This window comes from Pithys albifrons, chromosome 3, assembly GCF_047495875.1.
Source record: "Pithys albifrons albifrons isolate INPA30051 chromosome 3, PitAlb_v1, whole genome shotgun sequence".
NCBI lineage: Eukaryota > Metazoa > Chordata > Aves > Passeriformes > Thamnophilidae > Pithys > Pithys albifrons.
This window is the reverse complement of record NC_092460.1, coordinates 10,648,582-10,668,510: the sequence shown is the minus strand read 5'-3', so window position 1 is coordinate 10,668,510 and position 19,929 is coordinate 10,648,582.

The window sequence follows — 19,929 nt, the reverse complement described above, 5'->3', positions numbered from 1 at the left end:
CCTGACTTTTAGAATCTCATCATTTGTTTCAAACCAGAAGTAACTTCACTTTTGCTAGTTCAGGTCAGTGGAGTTATATCCCTAAATCACAGAGAATTAGGACAACAACAGCTCCTGTAGCACATTCTCTCTAGAGCACCTTGCACAAAGACGAGTTATAAAATAATTCAAGTGAAGCTTTTGGAGTGATTATCATCAAGCCATATACTAATGGTCTAATAGTTTAAATTCATTGTAAAACATGGACTTCAGAGCAAACAGCCCTAGCACCACTGACTGTGAGTTTTAAAGGATGTCAGTGCTTGATACCCAAAAGCCCAATGACAAACTCTTCAATCCCTTTACGCAAGAGTGTGCAGAACAACCACTATCACTTAAATCACCGTCTTGGGTTGCTTAGTGCTTCAGAAAAGGGCAGTTTGCATTCATTGTCTGGGTACAGAAGATGAGCCCTGATGTGCCGTTCAAACTCATGTGCCTGTCCTTTATGGATCCAGCTGTAGGCAAGGGCTGGGGTGAAGCATGTCGTGGGAAGGCTGATAACACAAACATGAAAGCAGCACAAAACATGAGAGCCTATAAATAGCAGGAAATAAAGAACAATACTGTGATAAAATCCATAAGACAATAAAGACCAATGTGGGAGAGACCATTTCCCCCCCACCCTTCTCCAGAGTTTCTCCTATTTCCCAAAGCTGCAGAGATCATCTGACTGCTGTGTGGTACACGCCAGTCAGTTAAGCACCAACTCAAGTGCTTGGAGCCTTACACAAAGTATTTCAAAACTGTTTCTTTTTCTTTCTTGATGTCCTGCCATGACTATTGTGGTATTTAAAACCATTCCCAACTCACCAGCTCGTCAGAGCAAGAAGAAAAGAGTGAAGAGGAAGAGGGGGGAAAAAGCCCTATGGAGACTTAAAGTCATTAACTGCCTTTATAGGGTTTCAGACATTTTTGTGGTAATTCTTTGGAAAGGACATATCCATGATGAGCTGGGGTTTATTTTGCCACTGGCATAAAAAAAATTAGGCTGATTCCAAGAAAATATTTGCTGTTTACCAAGAAGAGGGCAAATGTAACTAGAAAATGTCAATGAATGTCACCTAAGAACCTTTAAATTTTGAGTCATTAGCAGCTCCTGACCTCATCCCTTTAAACTGGATCCTGCACCAAGCAAGTCTCTGGCAGCTCCTCCACAGAGTGAATCTACACTGTGGGGTGGGCATTGCAAGGCTCCCTCACCTCACTGGCAGGAGCAACTGAAGACGGTTAATTATACCAAGAGATATCCATTACTCGTAAACCTGCATCTCACAGGAACATGTCCTGTTAGGCTCCATGGGCCTAAAATGTCATGAGGACAGCTCACAAGCACACATGTTTCTGGTTTGGAGTGTAAACTTCTCTGGGGACCAGATTTTCTTGGATATTTCTGCACAACCCTGTCCCGTGGTGCCCTAATTTCTGAACCAAATTCAAATGGGGTAACACTAAATTAGGTGAATGGCATTAGGCTGATTCATGGCAAGGGAGGATTGAGGCCTTATTGTAATGAACAAGAGGATTATATTGGCTTCAGAGTTCATGTCAGAGCTGGGACTGAAACTCAGGAATTACTGAGCAGTTTTCTCAATTGCTTCTGTTAGCTTTAAAGAAAGAGTTGTGCTGAGGAAAACCTCCAGGAATATCCGATTTAATGGCAAATCCACTTTCTTTTTTTCCATGACTGATTCTAAAATGCCTGCCTACCAATGAACATGGCCTTTTGTGCTTAAACAATGCAGTTGCTCCCTCCTGGCCTACCCAATCCTCTTACAGGATACCACCAGGGAGATGCAAGGACAAGTTCAGAGGTGACGCAAAGAGAGGTGCATTATGCAAAAGGTGACTGCTTTGATTCAGAGGGTTCAGGGGGGACAGCAAGGTCTGAGGAGGTCTAACTAAAAGGTTGACTGGCTACAACTAGTGCTAGGTCACACTCCATCATGACCCACGGCCAGAAAATGAGGGATTTATATCCCTCCTCAGCCACGATCTGGATTTCACGTTATCCTCTTCAGCTTTGGGTCCCTTCATGCTCTGTTATGCAGTTTTCTACTCTATTCTGTGGATGCAGAAAGCGTCAGATGATGTTCCCTCAACTCCATGGGCTGCTTTTCCTTCTGAGGCCCTGTTTTGATATTAACTAATGTTCAGTTTTCTCCTGTAGGGTAGACCTTTTGACTTCTTCTCAGTTATTTAACCCATGTCCACCATTTTTTCTGGACAAGTGCAGCATTTATAAGGGGTCCTGGTGGCTCAACATTTGACTTCATGTGGTTCATGAAATTTTGCTTGTTCTGCCTTTCTTGTTCTTAGCCCACAAGGCAGCTTGCATGCTTTTCTGTATCCAACACTTCTTTCTGCCTTCTTTTTTTTTTCCCATTTCCAGAAGGACTTGTTCCTTAGAACAGATGAGCCACATACTGAGAAATGAACGGGCCAGATTGTATAGTGCTCAGCACCCACTGTTGAGGACAGATTTTCCGGAGAACTTAGTTTCCAAGGAGGCATCTAAATAAGTGACAGATACTCAAAAATGGAAATGTGCCCACTTATTTTGGTGCTCAACTAGTGCTAGAGCTGTTCTGAAAAACTTGCTGTGATATGGCTGGTCTTCACTTATGCCACAAGACTTCCAAATCTCCCACTTTTGTGCCCTATTTATGTCTCTCTGCCATGTTCACCCTCATGCCATGCTCTATCCCACAGGTCTCAACTGACCTCCTCCTGTTTGTTGCCATGTCCTTCTGCATAATTAAAAGGTCAGCATGTATATACACTCACATTTCTGTCAAGAGGCCCACAGGGCTAATGCCCCCAAATTCAGAACATATGTGCAACATAAATTAATTGTTAAGGCTAATGCTGATTGAAGTTTGGTAATTCAGCCTGCAGGATATACCATATGTTTGAAGTGTATTGTCCAGGTTTAGATTTTGAACTCCCAAGGGCAGGGACCACTCCTTCCTCTGTGTTTACATAGCATCAATGAGACCAACAGTGCTTAGGTCTGAAATACATTAACCTTAGCCAATGCATTGTTAAGTTTAATAATGACTAGTTAACATTAAAGCACAATGGATAAAATATATAGACAAAGACATATTTTGGCAGAGATTTTTGTCATTTTTTTGATGAGAGATTCCTACTGAAGTTAATGGTCACTGGTCATCTGAATCATTGACACTTTCTTGAAAAACTCGCCCTTCATATTGCACCATCCTGGTTTTCCCTTGTTCAGCAATTGACACTAGGCCATGGATCACTATTTAGGGTAACTTAGTCACAGCTCACCAAAGTGAAAAGTCTGGAATAGGAAGGCACCTAAATGAGGTATCAGACAGTGAACTCTGGGAATCACAGAACCGGGGTGCAGATGGGAAAAGGAAAAAAAAAGGGTTTGAATGCAAGAACTTAAAGTAATTTCTTATTATTTATCTCACTAATTTGTAGTCCCCAAAAACCACACTCAAAGGTTACTGTACACAGGCCCTCCAGTGGGAGGATAAGAGAACTATAGGAATAAATCCAAACCCCATCTGAACTGACAGGCTGTTTTTCAGTGTGAGTTATGCAACATGCTAGTACCTCTAGGTATAGGACCAGTGGGATTTAAACTTGTACAGCAGATGGTCTGTGCATCATTGCTGGAATGCGCCTGCTGACCCCAGGGCAGAGCCTGAATGGACTTCAAAAGAGAGACTGAGCATGCTTCAAAGTGTTATTGTTTAAATGTTCCACTAAATGGGGACTCCGGAACAAAATATCTAGCTGAGGTCAGTCTGAAAAATGTCAACACACATAATGAGAAAACAGTATGTTTTGTGAGAAAGAATATTTTATAGGGGTATTCTGGCTATTTTGAGTTTATAAAAACACTTTTATCATGTGTGTCGGCAGGTTGTCATAATCTAAGTGTCTTTCTTCATGAGCTTGGAGCTTCATTTGCTTTTGTTGGAAAGAATAAGGTCTGTATGTGAAGGTCATAAATAACTTGTGTGTGGTTTGTCCACAGGCAGGTATGCTGGGAGAACCATTCCCCACAGTTATGGCAAAGGTGTGTAGCAAAACAGCATTGACTTAGCCTTGAAAGCCTCTGTCCCACTTATTTCAGAGGAAAGCTTGCAAGGACCCTGCATTTGGTTCAAGAGCATGATCGTGTGATTTCTAATCATGCACTCTGTTCTGTTCTCTTCTTACCAAAGCCCTTAATGCCTGCTCATAGGATATTCTTTCACTGGTGTAATCCACAAATTTTGGCTTCTCCTAACTCTATTCAGGGGGAATTTCAGTAGGAAAAGGATTGGGCTCATGTTCAAATCAATAGGTTTCATATCACAAAGGAAGATTTCTTAGGCAAGTCAACCTTAACAAGATCAAGCCTTCAGTAGAAAATTCACGATTCAGCCTTTGACTTGCTGGTCCATGAGCTGCATCTTAGATGTAAGTATCAGAGGTCTGGTAGCTTTTGGTCTACAAAAGGTTTCTGTGTTGGCCACTGGCATTTCAACATGGGTGGCTGAAAAATAATTTCCTTTGCTGGAAGCAACACCAGCAACCTGAACTTTCACAGCACCTTGTCCTGCTGGGGCATGCCTCTATCTTGATGGAGAAACATAGCAATAACACACAGATTAAATGCTAACCCTCCCTGCAGACATAATAAAGATCCAATGCCAGGAAGAGCAAACAAGACCCATGTTAAGTAAAGGGGAGGCTTGTTCCTTTCACATATTGATATTCAATAAAATCAGCTAACTTGGCATGCTAGCATGAAAACAAAGCCACTAGGCAAGGTAAAAAGCTGAAGGGCTCTGGAGAGCTATAAGAAAGTGGGATGTCATTAAACCAAAAAGGTAACTTGGGCTTGTTTGTAGATTCTATCTTCCTAACATGTTGTAAGTGACACAAAACTTGTATAGTAGTCAATTTAAGTGGGTCAAAACTAGTATCCACACCCTCCCCAGAGCCCTGGTTGTTACACTCAGTATCACTTCTCAGCTGTTAGCCGTGGCCCAGATTAAGCAAAAACTGCATAACTTTACCTAACCGAGTACGAATTCAGCAAAGCTTTCAGGCTTTTGCTTATCTTCAGTGTATGCTTAACTTCAGTAAGTATAGAAACTCTTTGTTGAATAAGACTTTTAGACCTGCAGAGAGCTGATAAAAAATCAGTTTCACCTTTTAATGGTGTTTGCCAAGCACTACAAATAGCTGATACTCTATGTGTAGACTGTTGCAACTATTCAGTAGTCAAAACTCAAAGTGTGTCAGTAAGTTAAAGGTGATCTATTATCTCAGTGTTCCCAAAGCAGAGGAGTTACAACATATTTCTGATTAACATAATCGGTTTTAGGAATCCTGATTCCCTGGAAATATTGTCAATTCAAAACAGACTCACTCTGCAAATTACCTAAACCTCAGCTTGTTAAACTGTTCATGAAGAACAAAAAGCATGAGCCAGGACAAAGTGAATTTGTTTAAAAAATTTGGACACAACTTTACACAACAGGGAAATAAACTTCAGTAAACTGAAGGAAACGATATTACATCCATTACTCAGTTCATATTTTTACTCAAGTATAATAGGACTATAAACATTTTCTGTCGATATCTTACAAAGAAACTTGTTCTGAAAGTGATGCATAGTGAGAACTTGCATCTAAATTGGGTATGTCTAAATTAGACTGAATACAGAACACTCCCAAAGGTGGCTTTTGGTTAGCGCTAGTCAAGTAATACACAAAAAGGTTCACAAATATTGAAATAAGCATCACCCCAAACCTCATGAGGTCCTCTCTCCATATGCTCACTGTACAGGAGTATTTTGGGGGATAGCATGTTTATTTGGGTTTGCACTTTGCAGGCAAGCGGTCCCCAGTTCTTGCAGAAAACGTGCTATTTGGTATTCTCCTCTTAGACTGCAAAACATTGCCAAGTGTTTTGCTGAACAAGGAAGGACTTATAAATGCACTGGGTGAGGCTTACTACACTGCAGCTCTGGCTTCAGTAGGTGGCAGGGATTCTTTAAATTTTCTTCCTCATTTACATTAAGCAAATAAACAGAATTCCCAAACCATGAAGCTCAAAAATTATGTATGTAGCTCATCTATATAATCACAAGTTCCCTTTATGGTTACTTTTATCTTCCCTCTCCCTCAAGCTTTTCTCTGCCTATATTGCTACTGGTCTTTATTAAGCCCCACATTCTTCAAACATTTATGCGCATGACTTACTTTATGCTTTTAAGCAGTCACAGAGGGTTCAATAGGTGTTAAATAGATGATGAACTAGAACACAACAGAACTGCCTATCTGCACAGATCAGACTGAACCCAGTGAAGTTACAGCTGTACAGGAAGTTTAGCACATGGTTAAGAGTTTGCAGGGTCTTAGACTCTAGGATCCACCAGAACTGATATTTTCATTTGTGCAGCACCTGGCACAAAGGGACTCTGAATCTAACTGGGATCCCTGGGTCCCAATATGCTGTAAGCAATGAACTGCTACAGGGACTATAATTAGGCACCAAAGCAAGTACTCAAAGTTCACAGAGACTCTGCTGACGTTCACATCTGTAGATTGTTCATTCAAACACTGCCTGTTTTGGAATATCAAAAGATTCCCACTACCCATCAGCTGCTACTTGACCTCTTTAAAATAAACTTGTCTTAATGGGCATGTGCCTGGATCACCTAAGAGACTATCAAATTTGGCACTATGCTGCGGTGGGAAAGCCAAGCCTGGGTAACGATGACTCTACATTCTAACTCTCAGATACCCTGTCACCAGGTCAAGGTTGTGGCACAGCGATGTGGGCATGAGCCCCCCTGCCTGACCAGTGCCTACAGGCTGCCAGACCAGTGCTTAGATCACCATTATTCTAGGCATTTGTCGTATATCATTATATAAGGATACAGTTAATCTTAACTAAAGGAAACGTGAATTATTGTATGCACTTTGTCATGGCTTCAGTGGGTATTCAGCAGTGACAGCAGCATGCCAGGCTGAGGGGCCCAGCCGACAGCTGGCAAAGTATGTTTCATATAGCTTTGTGAACAGAGACTATGCAAATGTATTCAGAGGATGTTCTCAAGGCAAATTGGTTGGAGTCAAATTTGCCCAGATGCTCTTGAATCTGCTTATTAGAGTCCTTGGCTTAAAAATTTGCTGGAACTGGTGAGTCAAAGCAGAGATGACTTTAGGATCTTTGCATATTAAGAAAACCACAACTGGATGAAATGTGTGCATGTCTATGCAGCATGGAAATTCAGCTCTCAATGCCTGCTCCCACTAATCCCAAGATGAGGGGCTTCACAATGCTTAACATGTGGAGATCCTGATGGAGAGGGCTGGGCAACTATTTTGCCTTGAGTTTTTAAGTTAAGAGAAAATGAAAAAATCTTTTTCCATCATAGCTTTTGATTTTTGTAACTGCATTTCATTTTGCCTGTGAAGGCATTCCCTGGCAGTGAACTCACACCTTCCCACTCCAGTTATATGTTCCATTACCAAAGGTGTACACGAAGACAAACATGAAGAATGAGAGAAGTATGTACTCACTTATTCAGATAATGAACGTGGAGGATGAAATCACCTCAATCCCGAATTAAAAACAACTACTTCAGGATCCTGTTGTGGTAACAAAAGATACTGTAAGGAGGTGGAATTGTGTTGTGTCAATGACAGTGGTACTTTTGATTTCTTGCACTTCTTCCCCTTGTAAGGGAACTATTAAGATAAACTATTGAAACCTTCCTTTCAACTGAGTGTTGCCTTTATACTCTAAGAAAGAACACCGTGTCTTGAACAGTGGTTTAACCCACTTTCTACTGCTTGGCCCAGGGGCCCTTTCACAGACTGACCATACATTCACCCCATTCGTGGCCACCTCTGCCATCACCTGCAGAGCTTCAGGGCAACAGCTCTGCCATCCCACTGCCTCAGTCATCCTATGCCAGACACTAACTCAGACCAGCCTTGCCCTTGTGGCAGCTACACTGTGTCTGACCCCTGCCTGGGTGTACAAAGGTGGGAAAAGGGTGGGCCATTTCCTGCGCTTAAACAACTGAGCACTGTTAGCTCAGGGACAATTGAGCCTCTGGTGTTTATACTGTCTTTGTCTGGATAAACTGTATGGATGCAGTTCCAATACAGTCACCAGGAGATTTTCTTTCTGATATTCATGGTGCCAGCATTTCACCCTTAAAGTGTATTTTGGGCATCCACATCTTGAATCAGTATCTCAAGCCTCTGAAAACTGCATTGCAGTTACATTTGGATTTATTCTTTAGTATTTTAATTTTGCTGAGAAAACTAAAGCTGAACACAGGTTTATAACACATGGTCTTCATGCACTGTAGAAGGCAAATGTCACCTCCCTCTGATGCACTAAGTGATCCCTTTGCATAGCCTACTCAAGTATCCTCAAAGAATTTGACACCAATGATGTCCCAAGGGATTGGCTTCCCAGTGCCACCTTTTGGGATTTGAGCACTCAGCTTAATGTAAAGCTACAAATAATGCTGAGGTAGACAGAGATATTCAGTATCTCACAGAACCCAGATGCATTTTGCACACACCAGCTGTGATGTAATGAACTCAGGTTAAATCAGAGACTTTCTCTTCTTTCAGCCTCCAGCTTTTCTAACTGTGTTGCAATGGTTGGTCTCCAGCTGTGAGCAAATACAGAAAGTTTCTTATTTAATAAGTTTTCAGTAATCCTAAAGAAGTCAATTCCTCCCTTCCCAAAATGGTACAGTCTGTGTTCCTTCAGAAACATCTTCCTAAATTACACCAGACAGTGAAAATACCTTTCCAGTCCCATAGGCTGTGATAGGACTTATAGTATAGTTGCACTGACATTCGGTCCATATATACTTACCATTTTCTTTTCAATTCTTCCCTGCCCTATTCCTGGTGGTGTGTTAGATCTGCTAACAGTAGAGAAGGTCCTGTAGAGGTGAGACCATCTTGTACTCAAGAGATATCAGAAGTTAGACCTGTTTGGAGTTTTTGCTTGCCTTTGTATTTCTGGGACTGCATGCAATTTTTCAGCATGAGAAACATCTGGAGAAAATTCTTATGCAAAATCGACATGTTTAAAATAAAAACAAAAGTAAGCCTTACCAAATAAAACAGTCCTTGTATTTGCCCATAGGGATCAGTGATTAAAAGATGATGACATAGAAGGTTCCTGGATTTATGGATCCTCAAAAATCCTGTTCTTCCTCAATGGCAATTATACTCCTGAGAAAAAGTGAGATGCCAGATCTAGCCCTGGTATCTTTCAGTGGATTATTCCTAAGTAAAGAGGCTTTTCCAAGCCTGGTAGTTTCAGATGTTATGATTGATGTTTATTCATTTGTCCTCTTTCCATGGAACTGGCAATGGCTGTTACTTCTGTATCCAATACCACTGTTATGTCTGTTTCTCTAATCTAGCTACTTGTATGGTCTCCACCATCACAGTCTTTGAGCATATCCCAAGAATTAGCAAAAAACCCAAATTAAAGCTCTAGAACATTAACAAACTCTTTCCTTCTTCCTTCCCAGCCTGATCTTAGCAAGAGTCTTGAGGTTTTGTGCTTGTATGTATGTGAGGAACTTATTAAAGCAAAGCTGAATTGGATCCTAACTGTGAAAACAGTGTGAAAGGCTGGCATGGGAGAGGCCACAATGGTGACCTGGGATGTTACAAGAGTTTATCAGGACTAGATGTGCTTCCTCTAGTTTTTCTGCTCCTTGACCCTGGCTCAGTAGTATTTTCTATGATTCCTGGAATCTGGAAAGTCATAGCATTTATGAGTGGCAAAGGGTAGACATGGGGTTTTATTTTGATGAGGACTATTACTTCTGCCTGGAAATGTGCTGCCTTAATCAGCTGTCACTGGAGATGTTGCTTCTATTTACTCTGACCGCATTTGGATCAAAATCAGTGTTTCTGTGTGTGTCTTCTCCATCTTTGGGGATTGTTGTCTGGTATTCCTGTGGACACTGTAGGCCCACAAGACAAAATTTATCCTGCAAATTCAGGCTCTGTTTTAGGTAGCTTTCTCTCTAGAAGACTGTGACTAGTTTTCAATAGTTTGTTGGGAGTCTGTTCTTACCTGCGCACCTTTTACACAGTTTCTGTGCTTGGCACCTGCAGCCCAGGGGAAGGAAAAGCTGATGATTTTGTGGGTCCACCACCTTTGGTGAAGAAAGCAAATACCATGTGTTTGAGATGGGCAAGATGCTGGTGAAGATTTAAGTGCATTAAATCTTACCTGGATAAGCACAAGCTGAAGCTGTTGCCACGTGCTCTGAATCCCAGAGCAGCAAATGGAAGAACTACCAATGAAAATATAAATAAACACATGCCAACATTAATTGGAGGAACGTGTCCTTCTCACTGACCTTAGCCCGTGTGACTGCAGCTCTGCTGTAAGGGACATGAGCCCTTGATTTCTCTGTAACAAGTAGAAACCTCATTTCCAGATGAGGGATTAAACTGCACGTGAGGAAATGATTCAGTGCTGAATTGCATTCTTCACACACCTTTTTTTATGCCTGGATCAATGAAAAGAGGTATCACTGTGTCTCATATTTGGGATAGAAACTAAGCAATTGGCGTACTTGCAGGAATGAGATACAGTTGTCTCAGAAGTTTTTGTTGGCAATAGAACAGGCAGCTGTCAACGCTTCAGCCTAGAAGTAGATGCAGCTCATTAGGACAGTTGGATATCATCAGATTAGCTGGGCTCAGAGATAGGGTGAGACAGGAAAACATATCACAAGAACTGGCATCACAGACCCTCCCCCTTCAGAAATGTTACCTCAAAACCAAGGAATGTTGTGGTCAATCAAAGCCAATATCAATACAATATATCCTAATTTAAGGGCAGACTTGCCAAGTATTTCAGCATGGGTTTCAGTGCCCCTGGTACACATAAAAGTTATGGCATCAGTTCTGGATTAGTTACTGGGACTCCAGTAATGATGTTCCTGGCATAGCACTCCTTGCAAACACGTACTTTGGAGGAGTTCCCATACATTTTTTTATTGTCCTCTAGAGCTGTGGTGGCAAGCTGTGTGAAATCTATCCAGAAAACTGGAAGAAATCAAAACTAAAGGGAAAAAACAACCAAACCAAATTAAAGATGGCAACACCTTTATTGTGTAGACCTAAAAGTAGGTCTGAAATCAAAAGGATAGAGGTTGACTATGTAAGAGTCATGGGGGAGGGAGTCTTAGAATTTCAGTGCTGTTAGAAGACTGCCTAAAATATTTTCACCCGTTCTGGGACCAGAAAGATGCTTGCAAACAGGAAACAATTCAAAGACAAACAGCAAACAAAAGCAGCAGCAAATAATACCTGAGTGGCAGCACAGATTAAACAGACTTGGGTCGGTGACAGACCAAGGTAACCAAGGCCCTCGACAGTACTCCATGGGTATTTAAAAAATGCAAATAGCAACAGGCAGATGAAATGTTTGTCAGCGTGCATTGCTCTGGTTTGTTTTTGTGTTCAAAACCTCTTTGTTCTAAGCACACTTCCCTTTTCAGAGCATGAGCCTTAGCTTTGCAACCCAGGCAGCAGGGATGCCTTGTGTTTCTTTAGGACTTTTCATCAGATGATCCCCAAATGCTTTAAAAGGGTGAATTAAAGGGATTTCACATTAAGAAGAAAAAAAAAGGAAAAAAAAAGGATTAATTTCTTTCTTCCAAAATGTAGTCAGCTCTGGTGTAAAGTAAAAGAGGACCTGGATTCTCCAGAGGGTGAGATCCTTCTCCCCTTGCACTACTGCAGAATCACAAAGGATTTGTTATCCAACCTTAATTCCTATCTGGGGACACAGAGCAAAGGAAGGAACAGCTTCCCAGCCATCAAGAGTGCACTGCAGCAAGCAGCACCAGGAATAGAAATTGTATCAATTAAAATGCAGAGGAGGAATAAAAGAGAGAATTGCAATTTCCTTGAAGGGTATTAGGCTTGATCATTTTAACTGCTGCCTCCCTTCTTAATAATAGTGAGGATGTGCAGACATTTGTGTAATTTCTCTGCTGAGCAGCGCCTCTGCTTAACTCAGTAGGTTGCTTACTGATTTAGGCTTGCTAGAGCAACACCAAAACCACTTCCTACAGAGCTGGATGTGCTCTGCAGGCCTCCCGGACCTATACAGTTAGCAGAAGTTATGAAACTTCATGGAGGAAATACAATACAATGCACTAAGACATGTGGAAACCTTAAACAGGGATGTAACTTCAACCACTATTTAGTCAATGCTAAGGGAAAATAGGAGTGTGACCACCTCTTTATTTTTGAGATAGCTTTCAAACTGTTAATAATCAAAAGGAGATTGCTTTATAAAGAAAATGTACAATTTTGATTTAATTTGAACAACTCCCTTAAAATATCATTTCTGTGCACACTGAGCCCACGTGATACTGTTTTAAGTCTTATACTTGTATTCAGCATTCATTTAGCTTTCATTACTGACAAAATTTCAAATGCCAGAGGATGTACAAAACCTGCTGGGTGAGTTGCAAAATCTTCCGATGTTGGAAAATTTTCTAATGATGAAATACTTTATTAATTGCTTCTATTTTATCTGATTTCTGGCTGTTGCCACAGGAATCCTGAGGGCTTTGCAACAAGGAAGATCTGCATTTCTTAAATTATAATTTCTGGGATTATGCTAAAGTATTGTGTAAAAAGAAGTATACATTATTACTCAGACAATTCTCTCTTTCAAACATTTCTAACTAAGAAAACCCAAGGAATTCACCTCTAGGCTGTTTACTAATAAAGTCCCCAACTATTTCTGTAGAATTTGATTTGCTACTCTGTTGATGTAACCCTGGGAAATAAAGTTCAAGGTGTGCTTAACCTGGACCTTTTCCTCCAATATACTTACTACTGAATTGGGAATGGCTTTAGTGGTGTTTCTGCTAAAAGTATTCCAAATGCTTTTGATGTTAAGCTTTTATTCGTTGGCTGTTGTGCGTCCTTGTCTGTAGCAGTAATGCAGCAACTTTTGTTCAGTTCCCTTATATTCTCAGAACAATTCAAATTTTGGTCCATGCCCACAGAATCATAAAACCATGGACCATAATTTTGCAAATGTGTTTCTACAAGCATTACTGATGAAATTATTTCTGAAATATTGCAGTGAGTTAAAATATCACTTTGCTAGAAAGTATTGGCAGACTGAAAGGAAAACATCAGAGAACTTGAGAACCTCACACATAACAAAACATTAGAAGAATGGCTTTTGAACCAAAAGACAGGTGGTAATTTTGATGAGCACCAACACAAAGATCAGTGTGGATGTTTATACAGAACCATGGGGGAAATCTCATTTACTTTACAACTGAGTCAAGGGATGTAGTTCCCATACATTATTCACTGATCTAGACACAACATGGCCAAAAAGACGTATTGTATAGCTGGGATACAGCCAGGTCAGAGTCCCTCACAAGCCAGGGAACTAAACTACTTACTAGCACCAAAGTGCCTTTGCCACAGCACCTCCTTGTAGAGCCCTCCAGGGGAGGAGCAACCAATGGTTGCCAACCATGTGTGGTAATCATATCCCCCAGTCCAACAACACACATAGGAAGGTGTTGAGTTAATGGTATGACATCATTGCAAAGAAAATGCCCAGCCTGGGTTTAAGCATAGCCCAGCTGTAAGCAGGGGGCCTGTTGTGGGTTGCTGCCTCCCAGCTGGTCACACTGCTGGAATCGGTTTTCTAATAGTCAAAGGGCAAAATATTAGAGACTACACAGTCTGCAGTGGCCCAGCACAGGCCAGGGAGACAACTGACTTGTGGGATGCTGGATGTCTGCAGAAATTTTCATGGGTCTTGGGCTTCTCTTACATCTCTGATTTCTACCCTGCCAGCCTTGGAGTGCATCACTGTTTACTACCCAGAGGGGACAGCTAAATTCCTTCTACAGCAACAATATCTTTTTGTGATGCCAATGCCATGACCTTTATTCATGAAAAACAAAGTACAAATGGGGAAAGCAGGGTGGAACTCTGTCAGAAATGTGATGTAAACAGCTACAAAGACCTGGCTGTGCTCCTCCAAAGCCATTTCCCACCAGGTAAGAATTAGAGCAACAGGCATTGCAAACACAGAAGAGATCCTATCTGATATTTTGTTAGGCTAATTGCCTATACCTAACAGCAAGGTCCAGTGAAAATTGCCAAATTGAACTTTTGGTCAGATTAGACAACAACATCAACAATAGCTTCCAAAGGATTTATGGAAAAAAATTCCCATTCCAGGTATCTGCTGACATTTTTAAAAAGCCAGCCTTTTTTCTAGCATTCACGAAAGTAACATGAACAATTCAGTAGGATAAGAGCTCCCATTTTGTTATGAAAACAGTCTCTGCAGTGCCCTTGAAAATTCATCCTAAGGCAAGTTTGAAATAATTCATGCTTTTGCTCTTACAAAAATATCTTCATGTTTGGAGCAAACAGCTGTTTTGCTGGTGGAGGACAGCAGAAATATGACCTGGATTTAAACCTGTATCTTACTGGGAGAACTGGGAACTTAGTCTCCCAGTAGGGAGGTGAAATTCAGGCAGCAACAATTGCAAAGCTGCCAAGAGCTCTGGGGTGGCATGAATTCAGCTTGAGGGGAAACCAGAGTTGAAGCCAGGTGGAGTGGGCATATGGCAGTGTCCTCTGCTCCAGCTGGAGATGTCGTCTGTGCCCTGAGCTCCAGTAGGACAGTGGATGTGCCTGCATAGATGCCATACCCCTGCACACAGGGCTTCACAGACCTCCAGAGGAACTGGATGGAAAAGCTCCCAGGGGTCCAGCACACCCTTCACTGTGTGCCTCTATTCATGATTTCTTCATCTCTGTCATCAGGCAATCCCAGGCTCTTGCTGCTCTGGATGGTGCCTGGTTGCTGCTACAGCCCAGCCTGGCCATGCAGCTCCTCCAAGAGCTTCCTCAGCCGTGATGGTCCCTCATCAGCACTTGCTATGGGGCAACACGAACCAAGATTGTCTTTGTCAGTGCCATGGCCATCCCAAATTCACTTTTTTTGGCTGTTCCACAGGTTGCTGGAATGTGCTTCCCAAGGAAATGTGGGAGTCTGGAAGCAAGTTTTCACACTTCTCTCCATAACCTTAGTAAGTCCAACAGGAAAACCTGAAGGAGTAAAAATAAGAAAACTTGAGAACTTTGGCTGACACAGAGAGTAACAAAAAATTTCTCAGTGCTACAGGCAGCCTGTGACCCACCATTCACAAAATATTAACCATTTGTGGCCCATGTAATAATCAGCAAGTGATAAGACTGGACTTTGATACAAATCAGGGCTGACTAATGTTGGACAAACAGACTTAGAGGCACAATTCTGGGGTTTTTTGTTCTTTGTGCTAAGCCTATCCCATAGGGAATCAGGTAATGCCACCTGCATGCATGCAGGGCCTGGCTAGTGCTTCACTTTCTTGACTCATGGGACCAGTATTGGGTACCTGGCAGGGGAAACATGCCCATTATGGGGGCAGTCCTAAGTGAATGTATAGCTTCCAGGATCCTGATGTTGATCCACTGTGCTGGTGGGGCTCAGCAAGGCAAAGCCCTCCATCATTACTACTTTCTGGGTTTTTTGACATAATAGCTTCAGGGCTACTGTGCATCCCACAGCCCTGAGACTGAGGTAGCTGAGAGAGCCCTGGGTAGCTTGAGGAAGATCTTAAAAGCTCATGCAATGTATTGCTTTATGTTAATGCAACTTAGGGTTTACATGCTATTTTGCTTATACGGCCACTCTAAATTAACTGTTTGCAAGCTTTATTAATTGCATGTGAAGGGAAGATGAGACCTCATTTTTTTTTAAGGAACAGCAAATAACTCCCAACTTTCAGCAAACAAGGTACTTCTAAAACCAGTCAGGAGCCAAACACAAAGTGGTGGCTGCTCCTGAGTCCTGGACTGTGTCTATCAGTCCTGTCAACTCTCCCTATTTCTGGCTGGGCTTATACAGAGGAGGGACTCTATGAGGGGATGCTGGACCCTCAAAATGAAGGCTGGGAAAGTGACATGTGCATGTGTGCATTGGCCAAGCTGGGGGAGGTGGCCAGTGCACAGGGGCTTTGGGGTATTTTTGCCTCCTTAATACTTGTGTTTGCTTCAGAGCCATAGGTAGGGGAGTGCTGCCTTGCAGCTCTGTCCCTTGCTGGCAGCCCCTGCAGCCACAGGCATGACACCAAGGCTTAGAAAAGGTCAGAGAAGAAACTTTCTTTCCTCCAACTTCTCTTCTTCCTCAGTGGGTTGGTCTTTCAGGAGGTGAGAGGAAACACCTTGTAAAAACACCATTGTAAAGGCTGCCTCTAAACAATTAGTCAGATATGCACACCATTAGCATATAGAGACAGGCAAGAAAACTCCATAAAACTCTGCCTTTCCTCATAACACCACCAAATAAGTCACCCCAGCCTTAGGCTTTGCCAGGAGCTCCTTGCCCAGGAAGCATCCAGGTAGACTTTTCAAAACCTGTATCTGCCTAGGCTGGGAGATGAGTGTCAGGTATCCCAAAAGAGAAGTGCTGGGATGCCATAGTGAATATTCCTGAATTTATTTTAGGCAGTGGAGATTCCGGCTGAAAGATCACTTGAGAGCATGCCAAAGGCCCAGAAAAGGTAATTGCTTAGGAGGCTCAATGTCACCCAAGCCTGGGAGCCACCGGCCTCTCCTCAGTGACATTGCTGCCTTATGGAGCAACTTGCTGCCAAGGAGGAGGAAGCCGAGGCATCCTCCTCGGGGCATGTGGGCAATGCTTTGAGCGTTTGTGCCCAGGCTGTGCCAGAGGACGGTGGGCACGGACGTGCTGGGAGTGGTCGGAGCCGCCATATGTGGGTAGCACTGCAGATGCTGCTGTGTCACTTGGCTGGGTAAAAGTGACACTCCCAGTGCTGGCTCTGCCTCTTGCCACCAGATGCAAGCAATTTGTTTTGCATTTGGACTGGTCGTCCGGAAAACCAAAGCACTGTGTTTTTAAGTTTATATTATATGTTTGCTTTCCAGTTCTGTTAATTAAAATCATGTAACTGGATGAGCAGTTACTGGATAGCTTGCAGGGTTCATTTGAAATTTCTTATTTTTTCTAGACACTCATTTGAAGCTCTTTCCCTGCTTGCAGTGCATTAATTCACCTAGCTAGAAATTCAATCTGTCTGAACTCGTACAAATATGCATTTGGGAATGGTTTTGTTTCTTACAATATTTTCCCTTACTGTTTGCCTACACCTACCAATGTAATTTGTCAGAATAAACTAGGTAATTTAAAATCATTTTTATAAACTCCTCATAACTGTTTCACCATCATTTTGTGAAGGAAGAGAGCAGAGGGACCCATAAGCAAATAGAAAGAAATATGAGCATGTATGAATTCACTCAAGAGATCACCCTTCTTCCTTTTTGGTGAGTTTAATCCATCAGTTTTTCTGGATCCATCGCATAAGTCGAGAGGGCTCAATGGCCTCAGTAAGTTCATCACCATAATTTTTGGACTATTTTCCACTGTGATGCCCACTGTCACCTGGGATGTGGTCGCTCCAAGCCTACTCAGTTCAAAGACTAGCTCCAAATGGAAATAGAAGTGGTTCTGCATGGCAGTCTCAGACTCTGCTGCCCTTTTATTGATTTCAAAGTGGGTCTACCTTGACTTCTTCCCCATCTCCCAGCCTATGCATCTCCTATGGCTTCCCAGCTTTCATATCACCTTTGCAGCACCTGTGTAACCATTTTGACTTTGCAGGAGCTGTTCTGTTCTGCACGGAAAGCTCTGCAAGACATGCAGTAACAGAATACTTAGCTGGAGCATGGAGGGTATGTAATTAGCAGGGAAAGAGGCATATTCAACATGGGCATCATCTCCAAGCACACTTTATGCTACTGGAGTAGGTCTAACAGAGGACTTAGTTCACTGAGGGAACATCACTTAAACTGCCCAGACTTGAAGCTTTGCTTTCAGGACTGAAAACATTATATGGACATGTGCAAGGATGTGCCAACATAAAGCAGCACTTCCTTTCATCCACACACAGAAGTAACGAGTAGTTCAGCAAAGCACATATGCACTTCTTTCATGCACGAGTGAACATCACCTGAACTCAGCAGTGCCTTCCTAAGTAAATTCCAACTGTAATGCATTGTGTCAAATAATGACTCCAGAATTAGATCCAACAAGATAACTTTTTTTTTCCAGTGAGTGCATTCAGAGACTTAGCCTTTTGGGGGCTTATATTGTAGTAATTAAAACTATCATTTCCCTTTTTTTTGGAAAAGTGAACTCATGATAAAGAGGAACTTTATGTGCCAAATTCTGATGCAGAATTTCTGGTACGGTTTTGTAAAATACAGAAGTGGAAAAATGCAGGTTCTATGGTAGAAAATTATTTTCTTCTGTGTTTTCTTTAGCATATTTTATATGATTGAGCCAGCAAAGAATAATGCCAACTTGAGAAAAATCCATTATATGTTGATCTTGTCATATTTTTGGCAAATTTAGGTACGCACTGCAAAATTTTATACGAACTGTTATGTAAGACTGAGTTCAGGCAAAAATTTATTAAAAAAGATGAGGTAGAATACATCTAGTACTAGGTACTTAGATCAAAATAAAAAAATGGGAAGTGCAATAACTGGATTTGCTAATTCCACATAAAATAAAAAGATGAGCACATATCGGGATTTTGCACAGGGCAAATGCCACAGAATTTTCCCTAGGGAACAATCCTCTATAGGCAAAATGTGGTCAAACAGAACAAACAAAACTTTTTTTATTGTTGTGATTCTGTTTAAAAGTTAGGAGACGTCAATTTTAGCATGTGGAATGCAATTGTGAAAGAAAATGTGTTTCCTGAATTTTCGATGATTGACTAAACTCCACACACATACTGGTTATTTTAATTTAAGGAAAAAGGATTTGGTTTCTTTATCCTGTTACATAACACTGGATCTATTCTCCCTTGAACACACAAGTATGTTTATCATTAATCTTAAAGGGAAACAGTTGTCCTTCAAAATCCTTTCAGAATTTTTATCTATTTTTTTAAATTAGACCCCAAATGACTACATGCTAATTGATGATGAAAGCACATTGTTTATTTTTTCAATTAGATTGCTTTAAGCTCATTTATGCATAGTTCTTTTACTGTTCTTCCCAATAGCAATAGTGAAGAAGCATTGCCTCAGAGTGACTTCCAAAATGCAAAACATACAGCACCCAGCAGGAGACAGAGTACCTGTTATTGCTTTTTTAGCTCACTTTTATGAAACTGGCTGGCTTTCAGGTTGGAGACATTCTTTAGTAATACATATAGTTTTCATTGTATAGTGCATTCCTTTCAAAGATTTTAAATTGCTCAGGAGCTCTTGAAAATCCCAGTGAAAACCTTTGGATATATGAGAGGTTTTTATTTCCACGTAGCTGACTGTCAATTAACTTGAGACACTCACTTTTTTCAAAAGCCAGAGGGACCACTTTGGTTCCAGGCTGTTTGGTGCCTCTGTGTTTGCCTCTCACTTTAGGAATCTGCCCCTGTAAAGCAGCAGGCATTTCCAAACTCAACTGGTGTTCAGAAAGGACCAGCTCCAGCCTCTCAGACTCGCTAAGTGCTTCAAGTTAATATGTAATTACCTTGATGTAAGGAAAGGACCAGTGCAGGCAATCCCATAATGGCTGGGCAGTCTCAAATATAGGCAAAATAGGCCACCCAGAGCATTAAAATGAGAGAATTTAATGCCAATTGGCTACTTTTCAAGACCTGTGGGTTTTAGTTGCTTTTGTGTTTGACTTGTAAACTGGGTGTGGGGCTCCATCACTGGCAGGTTCACATAATGGGTAGTGTACAAAAACACAGGTTATGTTTTG